The following is a 12,896-nucleotide window of genomic DNA, read 5'->3' as shown; positions in this document are numbered from 1 at the left end:
CATCAAGCAGTTTCTTCTGAAGGGAAGAAAACAAGCCCTGATTTCTCCAACTATGCTGACTGCATGAAGACAAAGTGGAAACCACGACAACTTGCAGAAGCATCAATATTATCCTTGTTATCCTTTAGTGGCATTGCAAGTGATTGACACAGGCAGACAGCAGAGCGACCTTCACTTTGACAGACTGCAATGTGAAACCATTCTAGTTTGTCTCGTGGCGACTCGTACCGTATGCAGCACCACCTGAATATATCACACGTTGTCATCACCTTCACCTGCCACTGGCGTGCGTGACAAAACACATACGTAGACAGTACATACAGCACACGTGCACATGCACAAGCCGAGCTCATTTCATGGCAGAGCAGAGGCCCATCTGTGTGGCACAGCCGGCTGCTGCTGAGGTGAACGGCAGCAGGATGGATGGCGGTGTGAGGGGCTGTAACGGTCGCATTGTGCTTCATCGAAGGAGGAATTGATTATGTTCACTTGGATGGTTGCATGGCTTCTCGCTGGAGCGGTGGTAGACGTCTGATGGAGCCGGGTGATAGGGATGAGCAGGCACTGAAGAGGTTTGTAAGGGGAGGGTGCAGGGGGTGCTGGAGGGACAGATGGGTGCAGATTGATAGATAGATATGAGAGATGAAGTCTACCTTATGTCTTTCTTATGTCTTTCTGTGTACTTTGGGATTTTTACTCAGTGAATTTAATGTTTTTTTTTCTTTCTAATTTAGATTGATCGATAAGATTTTACAATTATTTCTGTTATTAAAGGCCTGGTCTTGCAACTCAGTCGGCCGAATAAATTTTTGGCTTAATATATCCAGATTTGGTTCACAATCAAGGCTGGAAATGTCGCCCATGTCTCGCTTATTAAGCACTTCTTTTGGTGGCACAATCGCAACTTTAAATGTTGCCAATGTCTTGCCAAAAAACACCCGGTCTCTTGGAACCCTTACGGCTGGAAATGTCGCTGGTGTTTTGCCAAAAAATGCCCAGTTGTGGTAGCATAACCATGGCTAGAAATGCTGTTGTTGTCACATTAAAGAAAACAGTTTGGGCAGCGCAATCATCGCTGGAAATGCCGCCAATGTCTCAGTAGAAAACACCAGGATTTGGTAGCACAATCAGAGCTGGAAATGCTGCCAATGTCGTACTAAGTAACACCCACTTTTAGCGGCACAGTCGCCCCTAGAAATGCACTGTTGTCTCTTTAAAAAACGACCACTTTTGGTGGCACATTGACAACAGGAAATGCCACCAATGTCTCACTATAAAACACCCAGATTTGGTGGCACAGTTGCAGCTGGAGATGCAGCTGATGTCTTGCTAAAAAACAGCAGGTTTTGTTGGTACCAATTACTGCTTGAAAACACCCACTTTGGCAGCACAATCGCCCCTAGAAATGCCGCAATTGTCTATCTAAAACACAACCACTTTTGTTGGAACAGTTACAGCTGGAAATGCTGCCAATGTCTTGCTAAAAAATGCTTTGTTTTCTTGGAACCATTGTGGCTGGAAATGCCGCTGATGTCTCGCCAAAAAAGGCCTAGTTGTGTGGTGGCACAGTCATGGCTGGAAATACTGTTGTCTTGTTAAAAAAACACCCGCTTTTGGCAGCACAATCACAGCTGGAAAGGCTGCCAATGTCTTGGTAGAAAACAGCCTGTTTTGTTGGAACCATAATGGCTGAAAATGCTGCTGTAGTTTTGCTAAAAAACAAACACTTTTGGTGGCACAATTGCAACTGGAAATGCCAGCAATGTCATGCTAAAAACACCCAGAATTGGTGGCAGAATTATGGCTGGAAATGTCGCTGATGTCTTGCTAGAAAACAGCTGGTTTGTTGGAACCATTACGGCTGGAAATGCCACCACATGTTTAGTTAAAATCGTTGCTGGAAATGCAGCCATTGTCTCATTATAAAACAGCCATTTTTGGTGGCATAGTTACGGCTGGAAATACCACCAATACCTTGCTAGAAAACACCCGGATTTGTTAGCCTTATCAGGGCTGGAAATGCTGCCAATGTCGTACTAAGTAACACCCACTTTTGGCGGCACAGTTTGCCCTAGAAATGACTGTTGTCTCGCTAAAGGACAGCCACTTTTGGTGGCACAGTTACAGCTGTAAATGCTACAAATATCTGACTTAAAAACATCTGGTCTTTTTGGAGCCATTATGTCTGGGAATGCTGCCAGTGTCTCGCTAAAAAACAGTTGGATTTGGTAGCAGTCACAGCTTGAAATGCCGCCATTATCTCACTATAAAACACTCAGTTCTGGTGGCACAATTACTGGAAATGCCATGATGAAAACCTCCGCCTCCCAAAGACAGCTCAGCTCATATACATGTCATCAGAACTACATCACTTCAGAAACATACAAATGTAACATATCTGTGGTTTTCAGAATCATACAATGCCAGCATTTACTCCTGATGATGCGTCTGTGGAATTTAAAAATTTCGCAACACAGTCTGTTCAGTCCATCCTAATCAGTGGATTCATATGTCAAGCAAGATAGATCTGACATATTCTGTTTTCATTTTTTAATGGTGGAGTTCACCATTCCCACATGCAGTACTCATGAACATATATTTATGAAGGCAGTGTGAATATGATTACTGTTCTGGTACACATGAGATCACTGCTGAGGCATTTTGTTAACCTCATATTGAGAAACTAACACTGTATTTTCTGTCTGCTGAGCTGCTCTAAAAGCATTTTGAATTTAAAGTCATGACCTGTGCAACTCACAGCTGGGTGATTTATGAAGCAACGAAATATAAAAAATGTAATTCTACAAACTTAATAAATTGTACAGAAATTGTCATTTTCTTATTCAGAATCATGTACTGTACTTCCCAGAAACACACCCAGACTCAGTGCACGTAATTCAAATTCAGCTGTCTTGTGCCACAAGTTTCAGTCATACATGGCAATCAAACATTTCTTAAGTTGAATCTTCTATTTATTCGATTATTTTCAATATGCTCCTTTTCTTGTATAATATTCAGTGTGTTCTCCAGTCACTCTGTTTTATCCTTTTGCTAGCGCATCGACCCATTTTCCCGACAGGGATCATTAAAGTTTCATCTAATCTTAATAAATTGTTAGACTCCTAATAGAAAGATGAGGATTATGGATGGAAAAATGGAGCAACTACTCACAAGCCGTCTGCAGAGAATCCTTGAACTGAAGTCAAGCACCTCCCCTGTCTACAGGCTGTGCATAGTGAATGGAGAATGGATTTCCATCTCTGACTTTATCCTTTTTACTGTCTGCTTTTGTGCCGTTTGATTGAAGGTAGCATAGTTTCGGGGGCTGAAAGAAAGAGACAGCTGCCGCTGTGTCACACAGACTTCTCTACTCCCTGTGCGTTCGTAGAGTGAAAGAAGAGTTTTAATAAACATACTGGGAGCAATGAAGACGGTGCAGCTCTCATTTTTTTTCTTCCCTTTTTCATTAGTGCTTTTATCCATTTCTCAGCAGCTCCTCTAACCTCAGCGTGGAGGAGTGCTTCTTCTGAATATGCTTAAAGAAAAAATGACATGCCATACTATCAAACACTCCAAACATGTCAACATGTTTCATGACTTCTGTCTGTCTGACAGAAAGGGATGAGACAAACATACGGGAGCCTTTCATTGTCCAGAGGAGCAGGGCTGAGTGTGAGGCTTAGGGAGACAAAGAGGGTCAGTGTGCGTGACAAAATGCAATGGAGCAGAGCCTGTCTGCTGACAACAGAGAAGATAGCACACAGACACCTGTGGGATCATCACCTCTCCTCATGCTATTTGTGCGTACGTATGCATGTGTGTGTGTGTGTGTGTGTGTGTGTGACTTCAAACATGTCGGATTGCTCGTGCGACGCACAAAAAGCCAGTCAGATCGTAGCAAAGTGCCTGCAGCGTTTTATCATATACCAGCCCCTGTAGAGCTGCAGAAGGCTGTAATTGTTTGGAAATTGGAAGCAGGATTTCAAAGTCAGGTTTTAAAGTGGAAGCAGACATGATGTTTTTGCTTTAACTTATTACAGAGTAAATGTTGAGTGCACAATCTAATGGCTGTGGAATAATGACACCATCTCGCTGTCAACATGCTGGCTGTTCTCATGCACTGTTCGCACTGCAAAAAGTACCCATATTTGTACGTATCCCACGTAATCATGAGCCAGTAATTTGTGCATAACCCTCATATTTTGGAGGGGTGTGATCACATGATCAATGCACTGTCCCGAGCAGTCTAGTTAGGCAGGTCAGGGTGGTGGATTGGTCACAAAACACAGGACTTTCCCCAGGAGACCTGTGTCCTGAACCGTGTCAACTTTGATTCATTTTAAGGTATGTCCTTATCATGTTTCATTTCCGAAACCTAACCACAGTAACGACCAGTCCCCCACACGTTTATGATATTAATTTAATTAGTAAATTATATATTTTGGGTGGGGCAACACGATGGTTTGAAGCGAAGCCTCAAGCCCAGGAGTTGATCTTGCTCTGTTTCACTTGCCAGTTTGTTATGTGTGTTTGCAAGTGGTTTATTAAAGGGCATTACAAACTGTCCTGTCTTCCTTCGATGCTGCATTAGGGTTCAGACCTCACCATGACACCCTGCCTCAGTCAGAATCAGGATGCAACCGTTCTTTGTGCCTCACTGTGTGACCTTCCATCTTGGCTCATCCATGTTGTTGTAAAGGGATTGTACTTTTACGAGAAACATGGTCGGGGCAGTAGTTTTTGCAATGTGGCCTTTAGCTCAGCTTGTAGCCCTACTCGCTTCCTCCTCTTCTGTTTTTACTATCCCTGCTGCCACTGGTTTCCTCTTTCTGGGAAAGATCTAGTGGTCTGAAGATCTCCACTGGTATCTGCTGACAGTCAAACATCAATGTCAATATATTCACGTCAAGCCTGAGGCAAACCTCTCTGCCCTTCCATGCACCTACATGGACAGCCTAAGGCGGGGAGAGCAGCAGCAAAGACAAACAGAGATGACATAGATAAGTCAGACACAGCATGAAAAGGAGGAGCTGGGGTGGAGGCAGGTTGCGAAGCAGCTTGCAGAGGAAGCAGCAACAGTAGGCAGACCAGAGCAGTTTAAACAGGGCGCCTTGAATGAGATTCAACAATTGGTTGCATGGAAAGGAATCATGTGATCTATCAGCTGACTCCCTTCCATCAATCAGATGTGAGCTGAGCTCGACATCATGTCCTGCCTGAACTAACGCTATGCTCCATTTTTGGTGCAAAAATATTTGCAGGAAAGTATTTAATATTTCATTCATTCGTAACGCTCCCAGTGTGTAAACGTCTTAACCTTGGAAACTCTTCCTGGCCTAAGAAAAAAAGCCCCGTTGCTAGGCGCTAAGGAAAAGTGATTTGGTTATTTTTGTGACAGCAGTGCTGAGAATAATACCATCTGGAAATTCTATGAGGGGGAAAGTTAAAGTTATCTGTTTCTACTTTCACTTGTGGAATTTATCATGTAGAAATAATGTGTAGGTTGGAAAAAACAATATCAGTCCAGTAGTATGTGCCACTGTGTTTGACGCTAATTTTATATACCTGATAGTGGTATGTTTTTTTTTTAAATATGGCAGAAAGCCTGTTAATGAGAGGTGTGGGATTTACACTTCCTAGGTGTAATTCCACCCAGGTGTAAATGCAATGCAAAGTAAAACACCTGGGATGAAGGTGTTTAATTGAGTTTCATTCAGAGAAACTTAACTTTATTGTCACTATACTGTAGTTACTTTTTACTTTAATGGCTCCCTAGACAACGGAGATCTGTAACGTAGCTAATAAAATGCAATAAAACTGACTTTCTGGAGACTAAGTGAAGGTCAGTGTTGGGACATGGGACAGTGGCATGTCCCGCAGGTGTGTGGGCTTGTAGAGAAAACAATAGGTAAGGAATTTGAACATGTGTTTGTGTTGCCTTAAAGTAGATATGAGCCTAAGAAGGCCAAGAAGATGATGAACCCCATTCTGAAACTCTTATATGACATGGTTCATACCGTGCATTTTAGTCTGTGATTATAACAAACACACACTTCCTTTGTCAACGTGCTGCGCATATTTATTTTACAGTAGAAGAACATCAGCTTGGTTCATACAGAGGTTTAACTCCACTGCAGCTGCCTCCTCACTGCTGTCTCCAATGTAATCAATCTGAAGAGGTAACTTAAATAAGGTTTTTATTTAATGCATTGAGTGGTGTCCATGGCAACAAGCATCATTAGCTAGCCCAGCAAGGCACAGGAGTATACCTACATGTGAGGAGGTTATGGAAGTAATTCAGCCAAACCATGTAATTTTATACAGATGGTTTTTAAGCTGCTTTGCTAATTTGGTGCATGTTAACTGGCTGATTAAATGCAGTATGCATTGTCCTGTCAGGTCCAAACACAACTCATAATCAGACCTGTATCAGTAAAGCTGGACCTGACAGCACAGGCTGTTCTCATGCACTGATAGTATGTATATCAGCGAAGAGTAATACACCAGGATTTGTGTATACCATCTAATCAGGAAGGCTGCTATGACGTGACAGGAGTAATGAGAGTAGTGTCAGGGATGAATGTCTGCGTAAGGAGGCAGGTTGGGATTGTGGAACAAACACATGACATTCCCTCAGGATACTGGTGATCATGTCCTGTGTGAAACAACGTGAACTTTTAGTTATTATAAGGTTTGTCGTTACCACGTTTCTTCTCCTAAACCTAACCTTTGTAACTCCACGTGCCTAAATGCAAACTACGTAACTTAACTCACCTAAACCTAACCTATATACCTTTACTTGCCTAAAACCTACCTATATAACTTTACTTACGTAAAACTTTCTTACGTAACTTAACTTACCTAAAACTTACTATGTAACTTTACTTGCCTAAAACTTACTTAGGTAACTTAACTTACCTAAAACTCACCTACGTAACTTTACTTGCCTAAGACTTACTTAGGTAACTTAGCTTACCTAAAACTTAGTTACGTAACTTAACTTACCTAAAACTTATCTACATGACTTTACTTACCGACATGACTGTACTTACCTAAAACTTACCTACATGACTTTACTTACCGACATGACTTTACTTACCTAAAACTTACTTACGTAACTTCACTTGCCTAAAACTCACCTACGTAACTTTACTTGCCTAAAACTCACCTACGTAACTTAACTTACCTAAAACTTACCTACGTGACTTTACGTACCTACGTGACTTTACTTACCTAACACTTACCTACAGAACTTTACTTACCTAAAACTTATCTACGGAACTTTACTTACCTACATAACTTTCCTTTCAGAAACCTAACCTTCGTAATTTTACTTACCTAAAACTTAACTACGTAACTTTATGTGCCTAAAACTAACCTATGTAACTTTATTCACCTAAACCTAACCTAGGTAGCTTTACTAGCCTAAAACGTACCTACGTAACATTACTTTTGTAAACCTACATTACAACCGTACATTCAGTACGTAATGTGAAGACACCCAACCATGTTTTTTTCCCCTAAACCTAACCGACGTAACTTAATTTGCCTAAAACTAACCTATGTAACTTTACATTAAGCACATAATGTGACTATGCCCAACCATGATTCTGTTTCTAAAATTAACATATGTAACTTTACTTTGATAACCCTAACCTATGTTTCTTTACTTGCCAAACCTAACCTACATGTCTTTCCTTTACTAAACCTAACCTACGTAACTTTACGTTAAATAAGTAACGTGATGACAGCCAACTGTGATTCTTTTCCTAAACCTACCTAAATAACTTTGCTTCCCGTAACCTAACCTACATAACTGCATATTAAGTACATAATGTGACAATACCCAACCATGACTCTTTTCATAAACCTAATGTAATCGCTAAGCTAATTTGTTGAGGTCTAATTCGTTAGGTATCATATGAACCGTCGTATCGGGACACATTGGACAGCGACATGTCTTTTTGTCATGTCAACCCACAGTGTTTATTTTTCATTGCCTCCATCTCCGTTCCTACTCTGTGCTTTGCAAAGTGCGTTTGAAAAATGATCTCAGCACAGGCAGAAAGCACAATACAAGAACGGTGCAGGTGCTGCATGTAAATAGAAACAGCATGATTGGATTGTTTACTATTCAGACAGCGTTTTAAAAAAAAAAAAGGCAGCTGTAAATGGGAGCTGTGCATCCTTTGACCACATGTGTGAGCACATCTGTTGTCTGTCTACTGTACGTCTTCCTCCACACATACAATTACACTCAAACCTTTTTTCAACCGAGCCGCAGAGAGAAACTGAGCCCTCATAAGTAAATTTGTGGTGTCAGGTTCTAGCTGGGTGCAATAAATCCAGCCAGGCCGGCATGGGCGGGAGGAGAGGGGAGCCGGGAGGTAATTTGTGGCCAAAAAATGGGGCATTTTTCCTAGCCGCTCATAAACTAAAGACACCCAGCCTGGCACACTAATCCATGGACCACCGAACTCTCCCCTCGCCAGCCGAAGGGTTGACATCACCTTCGATCATGTGTAAACCATTGCGAAAGGATGGGCTGTCATTTATTTCCCATGATCCCGTGGGAGGCTGCAGGTAGCGAGGGCAAAGATTTGAAGGCAGGATCACACAGAATATTACGACCTTCTTCTCTCACCTCTCCGTCTCTCGCCTTTCTTCTGTCTCTGAAAGGTGGACGGGAGCACACGTGTGCACATGTGTAAGAGAGCATGAGAGGAGAAGAAGAAGAAGGGCTTTGATTATGGCGAGTGTGTGCGAGATAGTAGCAAAGAGAGAGATTGTGTGGGAGGGATGTCAGTTAGAACCAGAAGAGAAAGCAGTGGAAGGCAGTTTTTCTCATGAATCTTTAACACGTTCACACACAACCAAGTATTTAATTTTACAGCAGCACAAATGAGACCCCCCCCCCGCCATTAATACAAGAGACACCCTCATCCGTTTGCTCTTGAGTGTGTCCGCGTGTGTGTGTGCAGCACAAGCGAGCACATGTTTATGCATGCACTTGTGTTTGTATGTATTTAAGGCTTGGAATACAAACACACACTTCCTGTTGAAAGGTTCTTTGTATGTATACATATGCACCTCTCCGGTCAGCGTTATTACCACCTAATAGCTCGCTGGCTGTGGATTTATAGTCATGTGCTACTCTGTCTGTGCAGCCCGTCCCTTCATGGATCAATGCATTAAAGCCCGCTGCTTTGAATACCAAACAAGGCTTTGGCTTGCACCTCCAGCGCCGCTGCACCGAACAGATTGCACGTGGTCACTCTCCTCGCCGCACACCAATCGCCTCCCACAGAAATGCCTTCTTCCCCCCGAGCAGCCCCCGAGAACCACTGTGGTGCTATTTAATAGCAGCCCCAGCCGTCCTCTCTTGGCGCAGCACGCAGCCCTGCCGAGGCTCGCTCAGTAAGCAGCGCTCCCCGCGCTCCCACATGCAAAATTTATGACTGCAGCGAAACACAAAAGAAGAGCGGGGATCCAGTTCTGTCTCGCAGAGCAGATATAGGTTTTCAAATCCCATACTCCTATACCCCAAGACATTGTTCAGCTGTGTGACAGTGGCAGAAGGAGTGAGGGGAGAGGGAGAGAGGAAAAGATTAAAGTGTTCCCCGTCTTGCATGTGTCTATTTTCATCCTGCTCTACAAAGTATACGAGTTTCTGTCTTATTACAGTTAGAAGAGGGAGCAGACTCCCAAGCACAACTGGGCTGTCTCTCGTCTCTCCCTGTGTACCCCAGAGAAGGAAGGCTCTCGGATCGTACCTGCGCTGGATGCAGGTGGAGGCTGGGCCCGTTTTTTCTTTTTTTCTTTTCCGGAGCTGTGAAAGCAGTGTTCTCCGCTCGAGCTGACTATCTGAGGAAACAATGATTCAGACACGAGGCTGGAGAAGAATGTTAAAATCTGAATATTACTCGCTGTCTTTTTTTTTTTTTTTTACCGACTTCTTAGGCCATTATCAGCCATAACCATGCACACACAGACTTGCTTGATAAAACACAGGCAGCAGCACGGACAATCGAAAACTCACAAGTAGAGCTACTTCAAAATAAGACATCTGATTTCTTTGAGCGCACGAAGCTTTAATGGAAATATGTAGATTGTCATTGCTCTGAAACGGAATGATTTATAGGCACCATAAAGACATGCTGACTTTATTTTAAGGAATTTAACACACAAAAAAAGCTTTTTGAGATCTTCACACGGTCGTACACACAATAGATTCCTGCCAATGGTTTCGCACTATTTGACTGACAGCTGTTGGTGGTGATGTGCCAACAATGAAAAAGGAAGAAGTATTGTCGCCTCACAGCAAGAGGGTTCTTGGTTCAAACCCAGGGTTGGGGAGCCCCTCTGTGTGGAGTTTGCATGTTCTTTTCGTGTAAGCGTAGGTTTTCTTCCACAGTCAGGTTAATTTTTGACTCTAAAGGGGCCGTAGGTGTGAAAGCGAGCGCCCAATGTCAGCTGGGATAGGGATATCCCCCACACCATTACACCACCACCACCAGCCTGAACCGTTGATACAAGGCAGGATGGATCCATGACACCAAATTCTGACCCTACCATCTGAATGTTGCAGCAGAAATCCAGACTCATCAGACCAGGCAACCTCAGTTTCCTGTTGTTAGCTGACAGTAGTGGCACCTGGTGTGGTCTTCTGCTGCTGTAGCCCATCTGCTTCAAGGTTGGATGAGTTGTTGGTTCAGAGATGGTCTTCTGCAGACCTTGGTTGTAACCAATGGTTATTTGACTTCCTGTTTCCTTTCTATCATCTTGAACCAGTCTGGCCATTCTCCTCTGACCTCTGGCATCAACATGGCATTTTCTTTTTTGGGCCATCCTCTGTAAACCCTAGAGATGGTTGGTTCTGAAAATCCCAGTAGATCAGCAGTTTCTGGCACCAACCACCATGCCACGTTCAAAGTCAGTTATATCACCTTTCTTCCCCATTCTGATGCTCGGTTTTAACTTCAGCAGGTCGTCTTGATCATGTCTACATGCCTAAATGCATTGAGTTCCTGCCACGTGATTGTGTTAACGAGCAGGTGATCAGGTGTCCCTAATAAAGTGGCCAGTGAGTGTATAAAGAAAAAGTCTTAAAAGCATTCAATTTAAGTGTTTGATACCTTTCGACACCTTATTTCAAATTCACCCCGAAAAAATCTGAAAAAGGAAACCCCATTTTGTGACATCATCTCAAAGATTTCAACTCAATCTGACACGAGCTGTCAAAGAGCGTTTGAGCTCCCAGTCAGTGCAGGGTGGGAGTTTAGCTCTCTGTATTAGCAGACCAACTGGGGACACTGCTGAGCTGACAGAGCAGAGCAACGCCAGCTGACACTCCTTGCTTTATTTCCCACTTTATTTCCAAAAGCGTGCGGCAGGCATGTACGGGCTCAAAGGCAGTGTCTTAAAACTAAATTTAATTAAGTATTCATCTTAATCAATGCAGTGCAAAAAAAAAGCGTTTAGCAGAGTGCGACTGATTCAGCCATCAGAGCACAACACAAAGAAGCTGTTTGCAGGTGTGATCACCAGGAGACGGCCCATGACAGGTATTATGACGGTGATCACGGTGTCCCATAATACTGCACAAAAGTGTCTATTGCAGATAAGTATCAGTGATCCCACATGTGCTGTAAAGATTTTATATTTTAATAAAGGTCAGGGTGGATTTTAGGAAGGAAGATTTATTGTATATTCTACATATCAGTCATTAAATTACAGCCATAAAACCACAGTAACATCTGACATGTCTTGACATTAATGCCTGCTGAAAACCATGGCAGATGGTAAATAAAGTTTGAAGGCTTTTTTTCTTAACAGGCTACTTGGAACGCCCACACACACACACACACACACACACTGCTCTACCTTTTTGATGCCACTGATTTTACGGGTCAGTCATTACATGCTTGACCTCTGTCGCGTGTCTTCACTTCTCTCGACACTCCCGTGCTCATTAATCTGCGTCCCAAAATGCCACTTGGTCTTCCCCTCATATCGCCGTCTACACAAAGAAAGTGATAAGACAGACAACGTGGGTGGATGAGCAGGTAATAGCTTGCCTGAGTTTGTGGTGTCTCATGTTTGCCACAGTGCTGCACAATTGATTGGCCTTAATGATATTTTCAAAGGAAAGAGAAGCCGAAGGGAAACAAAGTTGGAGAAACAAAGCTGTCCAAAGTGCTGATGGACTTCTCTGCAGTTTATCTGCCAGAGATTCAAAGCAGATGGGGGTTTTTTTTCATTAGCTGTCAGAAAGAAAACACCTGCCCTGTGTGAGTCACAGCTGATTTGCCTGTCACACCTCACATATGTCAAGTATTACCTGTGAATGAACTGGTAGTGTTGTCTAAATATCTTGCATATTTTCTCCTCTTTCTTGTTCACATTGTTAGAGTCGACTTGTGTAAACTACAAACGTGTAACGATATGTGTGATAAAAACCGACTATTGGACCTACCTACCTAACATGTCCATGCACACCTTACCTTACAAGATCTATACAATCAGCACAGTTTCAAAGTGGACACCAAAGATTAGTTTCACCAATTCAGTATCTGACCAAATGGCTTGTCTTCCGTTCCTGAGATATGGTGTTAAATAATGGCCAGAACAGTGCTTAATGCAGAACATTATGATGTCACAGTGAAGTTGCCCTTTGACCTTTTGAATATAAGACATAATCATTTATCCTATTCGACATTAGTGCGACGTTTTGTCATAGTTAGCATATGAACTCTTGAGTTATGGCCAAAAACATGTTTTGTGAGGTCACAGTGACCTTTGACCACCAAATTCTAATCAATTCTTTCTTGAGTCCAAGTGGACACTTGTGCCATATTTAAGGAAACTCCCTCAAGGTCTTCTTGAGATATGGCTTT

The sequence above is a fragment of the Epinephelus moara genome, chromosome 17, assembly GCF_006386435.1.
Source record: "Epinephelus moara isolate mb chromosome 17, YSFRI_EMoa_1.0, whole genome shotgun sequence".
Lineage (NCBI taxonomy): Eukaryota > Metazoa > Chordata > Actinopteri > Perciformes > Serranidae > Epinephelus > Epinephelus moara.
The sequence above is the reverse complement of the archived record's forward strand: the minus strand, read 5'-3'. Positions refer to the sequence as shown.